Below are 13656 nucleotides of genomic sequence, written 5' to 3'. Positions count from 1 at the left end.
TTTAGGATTATTTTTCCTCATAAAGCTCAGCATATTACCTTGATGCGTTTTGTACTCCCGCTTCAGTTTCCTTTCCAGTTTCTTATAGCTACGTTTTTTACAGACAAGTACTTAATGAGTTTCCTCATTCTTACAAGAATTAAAATCAAATAAAGCCCTTTTATATTCAGAGTATCTTAGTTTACAAAGTTCATTAAACCATGACTTATTGTCAGTTTCTGTACCTTTTTTCTTACAATAACGTCGAGGATACGAAACAACACTTACAGGTAATAACAGTTCCTTCAGAATATTAGTAAAGTATTGTATTAGTATACAACGTATTTGTTGTTTACGGTTCCACGATACTTATCATAGGTCTCCTTAGTTTTAGGATTGTTTAGTGTTAGTGTGCTTTTGATTAGGGATGGTTTTTATATTGATTGGTCTGTATTCATAATATGAAGATAAGTGATCCCGATCATTCATTCTATTGCCCTCTATGTTCCGGTATCATCAATTCCTGGAATGTGATATTGTTAAGGCGACAGCTTTTCCTGTGAATATAATTCAATTTAATGCAAAGCTAATCTAGCTTTGAGGTAAAATGAAGCCGACCACGACGAGACTCGAACTCGCAATCTTCCGATTCGAAGTCGGACGCCTTATCCATTAGGCCACGCGGTCTGTTACAAGTTATTTATGTAAACAAAACGAACAAACAAATATACAACGTATTTGTTGTTGACGGTTCAACGATACTTATCATAGGTCTCCTTAAATGTAAAATAAATCTCTTGTATTGATTTGATTTGAAAAAAAACAACATAATTTTAACAAGAAACAGTGACTAATATCAACACAGAATATACATATTTTTATCTTTAAAAAACCACGCCTTTTTCTGCTGGTAGTATAGAACCCGACCTTGCTATTGACTAACATAACGGATGACGTGATGTTGAAACTTTTTTGAAAATAATTCTGTATTTCAAACGTATGTCTTACTTATGTGTGCTAGCTTAACATATTTCCCGTCAACAAAATAAATACCTTTTAGTCAATTTTAAAAGAAAGACAAGTTAAATCAGACACTACCCTAATTATTTGTCGTAAAGTTTCTTAAGGACCATGCAAAAGGATAAAACAATTTACATTAATTACAATACGCATTCCCAAATATCCCTTTAAAAGATTGTACATGGGGAAAACGTTCTACAACGTTCCGTTTGATTAAGAATATAACCATTCAAATGAGACTGAATTCTTCTTTTCCCTGTCATTCTCTTACTACATGATAATACAATTTTAGTTATTTCAGTAGTCCTCATACCGTATAGCCGATTATTTTCGTGGGGGAGATATTTTCGATTTTTCGCGATACATTAATATGATCGCGAAAATCTAATCCGTGAAATAATGAAACCCGTGTGTATAATACGTCGTTCTACGTCCAGATTTCGAAATTCCTATTCGTTCGTTTTAAAAGAAAATTGTGAAAATTTCGACCCGTGAAAATTGCCAGCTATACGGTATGAACATTATGTTTTTTGGTAAAAATGTAGTAATAATACCACAGTTGATTCCATATTATAGATTGTGTTACCTTTACAATGTTTTCTCTGATAAATGTCGGTATCTGACAAACAGGTAATTCTGAAACTGATTTGTTACTGAACAGGGACGACGGGGTCCACAATATCTCGCACATCTACATGTACATTTTATGTATAAAACAAGTGCTCAACAAAGCGTAACCGAACTGACTACTATACATTGCTATGTTACCATTTTGTGATTTTTTTCTATATTCTGTTTACCTAAGTATACATAGAATTAAAGTGAAGCAGAAAAGGTCGGTCGATTTCCTTTTCACACCGTACATTACGTACATCTGTGCTAGTACGCTCCACACTGGTCATTTGTCTGATGAAGGTGACTGTGTAGCCATCGAAACGTTACACTCAAATATTCTACTAATTGAGTTATATAAGAACTTGGAACGATTATGTAAAAGCGTTATGGTCGCAATGACAATCTCACTTAGACATATTCAACAGCCATGCATGATGTGAAGTTAGGTAGGTTCGATGTTGGTTGTGTGTGGTAGTTTCACCGTTAAAATTGCGAGGACTGTTGTCATTTTAATTTTTAAAAAAAACTAAATATCGTATAAGGAAGTCCAGGGACGTGTAATAACGATTACACGTCCCAGGGAACTCCTATCGTATTTATTACTCCCACCATCATAGAATGGCGGGTTGATACTGGGGTTACAGGATATATAATAGTATTTCACTATCATTGTCTGACCATGATGACTTTTGAACTTTATCTGGAATTTTATATTGGAAAATTTCTTACCTTTTTATATGTGACTATCGGTTAATTTCAGGATTGTATAATGTAAGAGGGCTATTGATTAGGGATGGTTTTTTATATTGATTGGTCTGTTATCAAAATATAATGGGGTGTTATATTGTTACGGCGTCAGCTATTCCTGTGAATATAACTCAACTGATAAAGGTATGTTACATTTTAAGTAAAATATAACCGACCACGACGAGACTCGAACTCGCAATCTTCCGATTCGAAGTCGGACGCCTTATCCACGCGGTCTGATAAATTAATTATTACGTTTTGTAAACAAAGGGAATAAATAAACAGTAAACGGGTAGATATGAGATAAGTTATATCCGACGTACCCGAGCTTGATATTGGCGTACAAAACGGATGACGTGTTGTTGTAAAAGTTTTGAAAATAAGAGAAAAAATTTCGTATTTCAAACGTATTCCTGTCACTATAAAACCAGTCACATTTTTCTGTGGTTTAAATATTAGCAGTTTCACTTAACCTTGAAACATACTGAATGTATTTTCATTAAACCAGTAAACAGGCAATACTTGGAAGTCTATTCTATGTATATTCCTTGCAAATCATCTATTTTTCGGAGTTTTACGTCGTCCTCGAAAAAAGCAACTTTTACTATATTTAATCGATTAGACGTATAATAATTAGGTCATCATGATTGTGTTTCTGTCGTCAGTGCTGGGACGATAACGATTACCATCCAGTAGGTTCCATTCTGTCCATGACGTAAGGCGACACGTCTTAATAGTGTCTGTCCATTTGGAAAATTTGGTCAGGAATTACAATTGAAGTCACAAAATAAATTATTCCAAATACTTAGCGAGCATCACGAAAAGACCCGATTGGAACATGTTTACACGTAATAAAGCAGCTCTTCCTGTTAGCATTATTATCGTCCTTTTCGCTATTGATGATGTGTTCATAATTATGGTAGATTTCCCTATGTATAAAATAATATCTGTCGAGGAGTGGGTTCGGCTCTTTAACATAGGTCTCCTTCAATGTAAATTTTCTGTTGTATTGATTTGCTTTTTTTTTAAACATACTTTTTAACAAGAATCAGTGACAAATACCAACACAGAATATACTTATTTTTATCTTAAAAGCACGCCTTTTTCCTGCTGGTGGTATAGAACCCGAGCTTGCTTTTGACTACGTAACGGATGACGTGATGTTGTTACATTGAAAATCAGAGAAAGAATTCCGTATTTCAAAATATTGTCTTACTTCTGTCTGTTAGCTTAGAATATTTCGTGTCAATAACATAAAGACATTTTTGTAAAATTTAAAAAAAAGAAAAGAAAGAAAAATTTTGTTGATTCCCAACCACCTCGTACACAACGTAAGTCAGTGCTAGAACATTGGTCATTTGTTTGAGGAAGTTATATCAGACGTACCCGAGCTTGATATTGACGTACATAACGGATGACGTGTTGTTGTAAAAATTTTGATAACAGGAATGAATTCCATATTTCGAACCTATTTCCGTCACTGTAAAACCAATCACATTTTTCTGTGGTTTAAATATTAGCAGTTTTACTCAACCTTAAGACATAATGGATGTATTTAAAAAAAAACATGAGACAGACAATACTAGGAAGTTTTTATCTTTGTATTTTCCTTGCAAATCATCTCCTTTCGAAGTTTTATGCCGTCCTCGACAATAGCTTAACGTACAGTCGTTAAAACTAGCAACTTTAACAGTTTTTAAGTATTACCAACCAAGAGGTTCCATTCTGTCCATGACGTAAGGCGACACATCTTAATAGTATCCATTTGGAAAATTCGATCATCAATTTTATTTGACATCACGAAATAAATGATTCCGAATACTTAGCAAGTATCAAGAAAAGTCCCGACAGGAACACGTTTACACGTAATAAAGCAGATCTTCCTGTTAGCATTATTATCGTCCTTTTCGCTATTAATGATATTTTCATAATGATGGCTAATATTAAATGTTCCTAACATTTATGATTTGCCTAACATTTAAGTTGTTCTTAAAGCACTGTTTTTCTGTGAAGGTATTTAATCTTATCAATGATTGATTGGTTTGGCATTATTTATTTGTTCATTAGACCACGTGGTCCACTCGTGCTTAAAATATCACGATTTATACGCATATTTACATTGTCATATACCATGTACATCTCATTCTTTTCTAATGGTTATAAGTTTGTCTTTCATGTCGCTTTTCTCTTTTTGATGAATACTTCAATAAAGCTAACTGACCGAACACGACGAAAATGTAGCTTGAAGATCAAATTGAATCGGACCTTGTCGAGACTCAGAATCGCAATCTTCCTATTCAAGGAAGGACATCTAAATTGGTATGGTGATTATCAAACAAACTGTAAGATTGTCATTAATATTCCAGAAGACTGAAGAAGGTTGAGCAGGTGAATGTCCTACTGTTAGTTTAGCACATTCCCCGTCAACATACAGAACTGGGTACTGTACTTCACTCATTCCTTTGAACACACACATATATATGAACATGTATTTTACTATAGATTAAGGCTCATAACTGTTCACATCTTTGTAAATCTATAACACCAAGTCTTGTCTCTAGAGATGAATGTTGAAAAGATTATATGAAAGATTCATGAATTAGGAGTTATCATAAATATTCAACAACCATGCATGATGTGAAGTAAGATCGGTTCGATGTTCGTTTGTGTCGCCGTTACAATTACGAGGACTGTTGTTAGTCTAATTTGATAAACTAAATACCGTATAAGGAAGTCCAGGGACGTGTAATACAGCTTATACGTCCCTGGGAACTCCTATCGTATTTATTACTCCCACCATCATAGAATAGTGGGTTGATACTGGTGTTACAGGATATATAATAGTATTTCACTATCATTGTCTGACCACGATGACTGTTGATTTTTTTTCTGGAATGTTTTGTGGAAAATCACTTTTATGATACTTGACCATCGGGTAATTTTAGGATTGTATAGTGTTAGTGTGCTATTGATTAATGACGATTTTTATATTGATTGGTCTGTTATTAAAAATATAATGATCAGTGCTCCCGACCATTCATTCTGTTGGCCTCTATGTTCCGGTATCATCAATTTCTGGGGTGTGATATTGTTAAGACGACAGCTTTTCCTGTGAATATAATTTAACTTAAAGCTAGTGTATCTTTGAGGTAAAATAAAGCCGACCACGACGAGACTCGAACTCGCAATCTTCCGATTCGAAGTCGGACGCCTTATCCATTAGGCCACGCGGTCTGATAAATATAATTTGTGTAAACAAAATGAATAAATAAACAGTAAACGGGTAGATATGGGATAAGTTATATCCGACGTACCTGAGCTTGATATTGACGTACATAACGGATGACGTGTTGTTGTAAAAATTTTGATAACAGGAATGAATTCCATATTTCGAACGTATTCCTGTCACTGTAAAACCAATCACATTTTTCTGTGGTTTAAATATTAGCAGTTTTACTCAACCTTTAGACATAATGGATGTCATATCGTGAAATATTAACACTCCCGCGAACATGAAGCGGTATTGAGTTGTCGTTCTTGACTACAACGCTCAGTATGATAGGAGTTCTTTCTCGTTTATTGTGAAGTAAGTGTACTGTTTTTATATCAAGAAATTATTCAAAACTCATATGCGCTCATATTTTAGCATGCGAAGCTCTGGATTTGTCGTGACAAAAACCGGGGTAAGAAATTCCCTTTGTTGGAATATCCCGACTCTATATTAGATCGAAATGACGACATTTGCTTTATTCAAGCGATTTCATTGGTTGGTATGATAAGATGATGGATAATCGTCCTACGTCATTTTAAAAGTAATATGCGATTGGCTGAGAAAAAAGAAAAGTTATAAACGCGAAACCAGGGGAACCCCTGCAAGGCGTACTCTCGGTACACAGTCACGGACTATCTCCTGACTTCACGATAACCTTTTTTGACGGTGAAATTCCGTTTGCTTTTAAATCAGAAATGAATTGTACATTTTCATGAATACTTCAACTATAATTCGCCGAAAGAAATAGAGTTAATTTTTCATCGATAGCGAACAACGGACGGAAAACTCAACAAACTCTGGCTTTCATGCACAACTGTTCACTCGCCAAGAACAGTAACTCTGTATATATCTCAAAGGACAAGTATTTCCCGCTATGTTTAAAAAAACATGAAACAAACAATACTAGGAAGTTTTTATCTTTGTATTTTCCTTGCAAATCATCTCCTTTCCGAAGATTTATGCAGTCCTCGAAAATAGCCTAACGTACATCCGTTAAAACTAGCAACTTTAACAGTTTTTAAGTATTACCAACCAAGAGGTTCCATTCTGTCCATGACGTAAGGCGACACATCTTAATAGTATCCATTTGGAAAATTCGATCATCAATTTTATTTCACATCACAAAATAAGGGATTCCGAATACTTAGCAAGTATCAAGAAAAGTCCCGACAGGAACACGTTTACACGTAATAAAGCAGATCTTCTTGTTAGCATTATCATCGTTATTGAACATTTGTCTGAGGAAGGTGACCGTATATTCATCGATACATCAGACACTGATATTCTACTGTCTGTGTTATAAGAACTTTTATTCTATTTACAAAACTACGTCTCGCCTCTAGAGATGTGTGTTGAAAAGATTATGTGAATGTTTCATAAATTAGGAGTTTTCATATATATTCCACAAGCGTGCATGATGTGAAGTAAGATCGGTTCGATGTTTGTTTGTGTCGCCGTTAAATTACGAGGACTGTTGTTAGTCTAATTTGAAGAAAAAAAACTAAATTCTGTGCAAGGAAGTCCAGGGACGTGTAATAACGATTATACATCCCAGGGAATTCCTATCGTATTTATTACTCCCATCATCATAGAATGGCGGGTTGATACTGGTGTTACAGGATATATAATAGTATTTCACTATCATTGTCTGACCACAATGACTGTTGGTCTTTTTCTGGAATTTTTCTGGAATTTTATATTGAACAATTACTTTCTTTCTTATATGTGACTATCGGTTGATTTTAGGATTGTAAAGTGTTTGATTGCTATTGATTAATGATGAGTTTAGGCTTAACGTACTCAGTACGTACAGCCTAATGCGACAGCCTTTCAGACAAAATTTACCGATCCTGGCCTTCTCATTGGCTGAAATATCGAAAAGAGTTAGAGCTCTCTAGCGGCAATTTTCTGCGTAAATAATGCCGCGATCTTTTAAATCGCTATTTTAATAGCATCCACAATAAGTTTTTTTTTAATAACAATACGATTACTATACATTTCAAAAAAGAAGCACAGTGTGGTTGAACTATTGATAAATTCTGAACAATAGATTTTACGGAATTTGCTCACGGACATCCCCGACCTGTGCTGTTGAAGAAGATCGAGCTGACGTGATTCTTATCGCCTGCTGTGAATATTCCTAGAAAACAACCATATTAACCGTAAGCAGAGATACGTCTCTGCCGTAAGTAAGCAAAAAATGGTTTCTTGTATCTTCAAAGTTTATTGTATTTACTGTATGACGGCTTATGAATCCTTCTCGACATGACGTAAGCGTACAGAACACTGTACGTGCGAGTTGGCGCCATGATAAGAAGCTAGTCTGGAGGCTTGGTCTGAATTATTAACTTACAGCACTTATAAACAAACAAAACTTACAAACAGAACATCACTTTTGCTTTAATCCTTGTCGTTGTGGCAAGATCGTCTTAATATATAACATCATTTTACCTCATTAGACGTCACGAAATTGGACTGTTTGTCCCACGCGCATATCCGCCGATATGACACTTTTTCAGGTTTTTCACACCCACCGCCATGACACAAGTTTTTGTAGACAAAAAGTTTGCGCTTCGTAGGCAAGGTACAATTGGTGCTCATGATTTATGAATAATATATTTTTAATACTGTACTGATCATGATGTTGACTTTGTAATAACTTACATTTATTATCTTTTAGTTTTATTTGATGAAGGTTGATTGTGCTGATTTCTCTAGGTTTGTTCATGTGTATCAAAGTTCCTTGAAATGAAAATATTCCTTCAAACAAAACGCGTTTAAAAAAACAAAATATTCATGTCTATAATTATCAATTAACAAGAACGAAATATTTCCATAACATAGTTATTCATTTTGCATGTTATGGTGACATTATCTAATGCATTGGGGATCAGAAATAATAGTAGCTATACTGAAAATATTGTAAATTTTGTATATATATGGAAGTCTAGTTTAATCTCATAGAACTATGTCTTTATAGAGAAGAACAGCAAGACTCAAAAGGAAGTGTCGTCTTCAATTAAAACTCTTGAAGAAAATATACGTAAAAGCAAAACACATCGAGACAAAATAGAAAAACAGCTAATGAAAGTGAAGACGGATTTCAAAGACGCACAGGAATCTACAGCAGACATGAAAAACATAGTAAAAAGATATGATGATGAACAACTTAACGGTGTCGCTAGTGTCAAAAGTGCGTTGAAATTGGTGTCAGAGCGTGTGACAAATTACATGAAGTGTCATGAATCCGACCTAGATGAGACAAAAGACTCAATCAAGTCATGTGCAACGTCAGTTGTTAGTCTCAAGAAACAAATCGACAAAGTACGTAAAGAAGTACAGAGAGATATCAATCCTGTCAGAGCCAACATCAACTCGAGTACAATAGAAGCGATACCGGCTATCGTGACATCCAACCGATTTGAGGTCCTGTGTTCAGAAAACCAGGAAGATATCACAAAAGGTGTAGCAGCCAAGACTGCATCAGGCCCGTGCACTTCTCAGGATTCCAATCAGTCCATTGAGGTGGCTGGTAGGCAAGGCACGTCTGTCAACGGTTCTACGCAATCTCTTCACAATAGGCGAAACAACAATGTATTAAGGCGTCACATATCTTCTGAAAACGCTATGCGAAGTTATCTCGAAGAGGCAAACGTACGTGTAACATGGATTATATACTTTGAGAAACGTTGGAAAAATACCGCTTCGGCACAACTCAATATCGTGGCAGAAGATGAGGATATTATCAGTAAAAAGTCCTTCTGGCCTGAAGGAATTTACATGAGGGAGTGGCAGCCGCGTGAAATGTTTTTGAGTGAACACAGGCATGGCTGACTTTGTGAACGCACTGTGTTGGAACATTGAGGGTATCATGGCAGGAACACCTTACCTAGTGAACTGTCTCAAGAAATTCAACATTAATATTTGTGGTATATCTGAGCACTGGTTACGTGAATTTAATATGTCTTTTTTCAACACATTTAAATCCATAGGGTATAGTGTTATAGCTAAACCCGTTTTTGAAAGAGATCCGTTCAAATACAAATGTAACATTAGAGGAGGTGTAGCTCTGTTGTACAAAGAACCATTTTTCAGAGTACAAGAAATAGAGGTAGATAGTCCAAGAATAGTTGGAGCAGAGATTACTCTTTCCGACGATTTGATTTTGTATTGTTTTGTTGTATATATGCCTGCCGCGTCTAGAACAATAGAAATGTTTACAGAACATGTTGAACTTCTGGAATGCCTATACTCAGTTTATTCTGAGAAGGGGCAGGTTATGTTTATGGGCGATATGAATGTCAAGATTAAAGGTCCTCGGTGTAGCTTTGTTGAAAATGATAGGTCTAAGATTTTTCAGGAGTTTTTAAGCCGGTGTAATTTGATATCCATCAATGTACAAAATACGTGTAGAGGTCCATTTAGTTCGTTTTTTCCCCAAACGGGTAAATCAACACTTATTGACCATATTATCATTGAAGCAAGCTCCCTTGATTTAGTACAGAGTGCGTCAATTTTAGATGAAAGTGAACTTAATTTGTCGGAACATGTTCCTGTAATCAGTTCAATTCGAATACCAGTAGATGCTTCCTTAAATAATCATGTAAACCAAACACGGTTTAGTTGGAAAAGAGCTGTAGCTGAGAACTATAAAGTAGCTTTAAGTCGGAATTTAGCTCGTATTAAGATTGTAGGAGCTGAGAATATTGAGTATAAGAATGTGAGTCTAAGTGAGAATGTGATTGAGAAATATTATTGTGATATTGTGAGTGCTATATATAATTCGTCCATAGAATCTGTACCTGTGTCGAAATACAAACCCTACTTAAAACCATACTGGAATGATCAGTTATCACAGTTTCATAGTAATATGAAAAGTAGCAGACAAAAATGGATTGTTGAAGGTAGACCTAGAGATTGTTCGAACAGTTATAAAGAATATAAATGGATGAAGAAAGAGTTTAGGAGAAACCTTAGACAAGCTTTCGATAAATACATGTCTGATCAATTAAAAGAAATTGAGCGAGCAAATGACATAGATCAGAAACTTTTTTGGCATTTAATCAGAAATAAAACGACAAAACAAAGACGTTGCCAAACTGAATTTAGATGTGACAGAAAAACTTTCAGAGACCCGGAAATTATTGTAGATAAATGGGCTTCTCATTTTGAGAGAATTTTTAAAGATGATTCTAATAGTATATTTGATGAAAACTTTAGGATCCATATATCAAGTAAAGTGAAAGAAATAGAAAGAAAAGATTTGAAAGATGAGAGATTCTTAAAAGATCCAATCACGCAAGCTGAAATCGAAATAATCTGCAGGAATCTAAAATCAAATAAGGTAGGAGGTATGGACGGTCTAGTATATGAGCACTTGAAATTGGGAAACTCAGACCTTTTTGCTCATTTATCAAAGTTATTCAATGCAGTAGTTGAGAGTCAATATATACCATATGGATGGAAGAAGGGGACTATTATCACATTGTACAAAGGTCATCCTAAACCTAAGGATGATCCTAATAGTTATAGGGGGTTAACTCTTCTACCAGTCATCTTTAAAGTGTTCGAAATGATTTTAGCGAATAGATTGGAACCAGTTCTTTCTTCTGTTTCTTTTCCAAATAAGCAACAATCAGCTTACCAAAAAGGGCTCTGTAGTTTGTTAACCTCATTTAACCTGCAGGAATGTATACATTATAATGTAGAAAGGGGTGAAAACGTTTTTGTAGCCTTTTTAGACAGTAACAAAGCTTTTGACACTGTCTGGCATGACGGTTTACTTTATAAGTTACATCAATTGGGAATAACTGCTAAGTCATGGCACATTTTGAAAGCAATATATACAGACATAAGAAGTAGTGTCTTATTTAATGGTTTAAGATCAAGATGGATAAAGATGGAAAGGGGGATCTTACAGGGGAGCGCATTATCTGCAAAAATGTATCTCGTCTTCATTAATGATTTACTAGATTGTGTTGAAAAATGTGGAATGGGTGCTATTATTGCCGATTTAAGAATTAATATACCAACACAGGCAGATGATATTTGTCTAGTCAGTACACAACATAAAAGTATACAACACATGTTAAGCGTGTGTGAAGATTATAGTAAAAAGTGGCGCTTTGTGTTTTCTGCAGTGAAAAGTAATATTATGTGTTTTTCTAGAAGAAAGCAGAAAGGGTCAAGTATACAACTGTATCTGTATGAGCATCCTCTTCCAGTAGTAGAAAATATAACGCATGTTGGTGTCATGTTAAACAATAATTTCAACAGTACAGAACGTACAATACGTGCATGCAACAGATTAAAGAGTGGTGTGATGAGCCTCATTAAGTGTGGTGCTCATCCTTGTGCATTAAACCCCATAACAGTAAGTAAAATAATTAAAACAAGAATTTATCCAACAGCCCTATATGGCTGTGAATTATGGTGTCTTGCAAAAGCAGAAGTTTTAATGTTGGAAAGAACTGGTTTTATTCTCAAATCGTGGGGTTCCATATGAGGACTCGAACGGATATGTGTAGCAGCTTGCTAGTAATTTGAATGATCGCGGATTCATGAATGATGTTGTTCGAGTTTTGAGAAAATATGATCTGTATGAAATGGTAAAAGAATGTTTAGCACGCGGATCTTTCCCTTCAAAAAGTAAATGGAAGAACAAAGTAAAATGTACAGTTCATTCATACGAAGAAAACTCGTGGAAAGAAAGAATGGATGATGACCGCGAGTTCTATAGATTTAAATTAATTCATAATAAACTAGCTCCACACATATTGTGGAAGCTATTAATTAAGTTTCCTCAGAATAAGGAATCCATAGGTAGTATTATGAAACTTATTGTGTCCATCAGAAATGTAAACACAGTCTCAGATTTTGACCTATTCTATATCTTGATTGGTGGACAAGTAATGTATGAATTGAATTTAAAAGAAATATCACAGTTTTACCTTAATTCAGTCCATTATATTTCAAAAATGCTTAAAGCATATTATGGCTAAAATGTATATGATACAAATTACATCTAAAGAATTATCATTAAGTGCAATGTATATATATATGAGTAATGTAATTATGATACATCTTATATGTTACTTTGGTATTTTGTAACTATTTAATCATTATTATGCTTATGTTATAATAATCACTATTGCAAAAATGATGTACTTCAATGTTCCGATGTGATTTTGGAACAGCTTTCATTCTTATAATAATCCTAATGTTATAATATCTTGGTAATAATTTGATTTGTATGCCAATTCAGCGTTCTCTTTCACTAAATTAATGTTGTTCTTTTTGTGAAATCTTCTTAAAGGAGGAAATAAAGAGAATAATAATAATAATAATAATAATCCGCCGATATGACACTTTTCAGGTTTTTCACACCCACCGCCATGACACAAGTTTTTGTAGACAAAAAGTTTGCGCTTCGTAGGCAAGGTACAATTGGTGCTCATGATTTATGAATAATATATTTTTAATACTGTACTGATCATGATGTTGACTTTGTAATAACTTACATTTATTATCTTTTAGTTTTATTTGATTGTGCTGATTGCTCTAGGTTTGTTAATGTGTATCCAAGTTCCTTGAAATGAAAATATTCCTTCAAACAAAGCGCATATAAAAAATGTCTATAATTATCAATTAACTAGAACGAAATATTTCCATAACATATTTATTCATTTTGCGTGTCATGGTGACATTATCTAATGCATTGGGGATCAGAAATAATAGTAGCTATATTGAAAATATTGTAAATTTTGTATATATATGGAAGTCTAGTTTAATCTCATAGAACTATGTCTCTATAGATATAATTACTGGAATAAAAATCTAACCATGATACTTCAAGGAAGATAGGCATGTAAATACATTTAATGTAATTATTTACACTTTTATCTATCTGAAATGCTGTGTACACCTTATCTACTTTCCTCAACTACAAATTTAATTATAATAAGTAAGGACTATTACTTTGCAACACATTTAAAATAGAGAAGTAGGTATAAAGTCCTTTCGAT

General features: G+C 34.3%; 2 non-coding genes across 2 annotated transcripts; both read right to left on the bottom strand.

Annotated features, from left to right (window-relative positions):
• Positions 1 to 593: 593 nt before the first annotated feature.
• Trnar-ucg (transfer RNA arginine (anticodon UCG)) lies at positions 594 to 666 on the bottom strand. Its single transcript has one exon. It is a non-coding gene; the product is annotated as a tRNA-Arg (tRNA).
• Positions 667 to 5522: 4856 nt separating this feature from the next.
• On the bottom strand, positions 5523 to 5595 carry Trnar-ucg (transfer RNA arginine (anticodon UCG)). Its single transcript has one exon. It is a non-coding gene; the product is annotated as a tRNA-Arg (tRNA).
• Between the last annotated feature and the right edge of the window lie 8061 nt (positions 5596 to 13656).

The sequence above is a fragment of the Ylistrum balloti genome, unplaced genomic scaffold, assembly GCF_031769215.1.
Source record: "Ylistrum balloti isolate Yb309-2 unplaced genomic scaffold, AGI_CSIRO_Ybal_v1 Utg370292, whole genome shotgun sequence".
NCBI lineage: Eukaryota > Metazoa > Mollusca > Bivalvia > Pectinida > Pectinidae > Ylistrum > Ylistrum balloti.
This window is presented reverse-complemented; position numbering and strand designations above follow the sequence as displayed.